This window comes from Ranitomeya imitator, chromosome 2 (assembly GCF_032444005.1).
Source record: "Ranitomeya imitator isolate aRanImi1 chromosome 2, aRanImi1.pri, whole genome shotgun sequence".
NCBI lineage: Eukaryota > Metazoa > Chordata > Amphibia > Anura > Dendrobatidae > Ranitomeya > Ranitomeya imitator.
Genome location: NC_091283.1, coordinates 506,384,216 through 506,386,733, shown reverse-complemented (window position 1 = coordinate 506,386,733; position 2,518 = coordinate 506,384,216).

The following is a 2,518-nucleotide window of genomic DNA, read 5'->3' as shown; positions in this document are numbered from 1 at the left end:
TCCCAACCTTGTCAACATGGCTCCTTATTACCATCCTTGTATGCATGGCTCCTTATTCCCATCCTTGTATGCATGGCCTGTCTTCCCCATCCTTGTCTGCATAGCCCCTTATTCCCATCCTTGTCTGCATGGCCCCTATTCCCATCCTTGTATGCATGGCCCCTTATTCCCATCCTTGTCTGCATGGCCCCTTATTCCCATCCTTGTATGCATGGCTCCTTATTCCCATCCTTGTATGCATGGCTCCTTATTCCCATCCTTGTATGCAAGGCCTGTCATTCCCATCCTTGTCTGCATAGCCCCTTATTCCCATCCTTGTCGGCATGGTTCCTCATCACCATCCTTGCATGCGTGGCCCCCATGATTAAAGCAATAAAAAATCCTACTTGCCTTCCCTGCACACCCTCGCAGCATCTCGTTCCGGCTTCCAGCAGCTCCAATTGCCGCGCGATCACATGTCCCCGCTCATTAAAGATAGTGAATATTCACCTCTCTCCACGCATTTGGGAGTGGTGAATATTCATTACCTTAATGAGCAGGCACCCGTTAGAACCTGGTAACTGTGCGCACGCTGCTATAAAAGAAATGAAAATTAATTGCCAGTGTAGTGAATATTCATTTATCTTTAGCAGTGGGCACAGGCTTTAGCTGCAGTCGCTGGCTCCTGCTTCCTGTGACCCGCTGCTCCCCCTCACCCGCCATAAACTGGGATAATGACTCGAGTATAAGATGAGGGAAGCATTTTCAGCGCAAAAAAAGTGCTGAATAACTCGGCTTATACAAGAGTATATACTGTACGGTATATAACCACAAGGAAATCTGCAATTTTGCAATACCTTAACATTTCAAAGATCTATGGTTGCTGTCAATGAATAAAAGTATCCATCATGAGGCCACGTTTACACATTCAGTGATTGGTCGGTTTTTTACATCAGTATTTGTAAGCGAAAACCAGGAGTGGAACAATCAGAGAAAAAGTATAATAGAAACACGTCAGCACTTCTGTATTTATCACCCACTCCTGGTTTTGGCTTACACATAATGAGGTGAAATACTGACCAAATATTGAACGTGACCGTGGCCTAAAGGTTAAAAACTTATGCTGGCTGTTCTCCTCACACAACCACAGATATTGAACACAACACTTCTTGTTTCCTTAACCCCTTAGCGACCGCCGATACACCTTTTAACAGCGGCCGCTAAGGGTACTTAAAGCACAGCGCCGTTAATTAACGGCGCTGTGGAAAAAGTGAATAGCGCCCCCCAGAGTCGGATTTTCTCCGGGGTCTCGGCTGCCGGGGGTAGCCGAGACCCCAGAGAACATGATTCGTTGGGTTTTTAACCGACCCCGCATTTGCGAGCGCCGGTAATTAACCGTTTACCGGTGATCGCAAAAACAAAAAAAAACGCGATCTCTTTTTAATTTCTCTGTCCTCCGATGTGATCGCACATCAGAGGACAGAGAAAAGGGGTCCCAGGTAGCCCCCCAATACTCACCTATCTCCCCCGGTGCTCCTCGTGGCTCCCGGTGGGCGCCGCCATCTTCAAAAAGGCGGGCGCATGCGCCCGCCGGCCGGCACCGGGAGAATCTTTGGGGTCTCGGCTGCCGGGGGTAGCCGAGACCCCAAAGAGCATGATCGGTGTCGGTTTTACCGACCCCTGTTTAGCGATCGCCGGTAATTAACTGTTTACCGGCGACCGCAAAAAAAAAAAAAAAAAATCAAAGTGTAATTCTCTGTCCTCTGATGTGATCACACATCAGAGGACAGAGAAATAGGGGGATTCGGGACCCTATTATACTTACCGGCGTCCCTAGATCCTCCTGCTGCTCCTCCTGGCCGCCGGCATCTTCTGGGCAAAAGAAAATGGCGGGCGCATGCGCAGTGCGCCCGCCATCTATCGCCATCTGCCGGCCGACAGGAGAAGAGCAGTTGGGGCTAAAATTAGGGTTAGGGTTAGGGCTAGGGTTAGGGCTAGGGTTAGGGTTAGGGCTAGGGTTAGGGCTAGGGTTAGGGCTAGGGTTAGGGCTAGGGCTAGGGTTAGAGCTAGGGTTAGGGCTAGGGTGAGGGCTAGGGTAAGGGCTAGGGTTAGGGCTAGGGTTAGGGCTAGGGTTAGAGCTAGGATTAGGGCTAGGGTTAGGGCTAGGGTTAGGGCTAGGGCTAGGGTTAGGGCTAGGGTTGGGGCTAAATTCAGGGTTAGGGTTCTTTCCCACTTACGTCGGTACAGGGCCGTCGCAATGCATCGGCCCGACATACCGACGCACGTTGTGAAAAATGTGGACAACGTGGGCAGCGGATGTAGTTTTTCAACGCATCCGCTGCCCAATCTGTCCTGGGGAGGAGGGGGCAGAGTTACGGCCACGCATGCGCGGTCAGAAATGGCGGACGCGACGTACAATAAAACATTACATTGAACGTTTTTTGTGCCGACGGTCCGCCAAATCAAAACTGATCCAGTGCACGACGGACGCGACGTGTGGCCATCTGTCACGATCCGTCGGCAATACAAGTCTATGGGC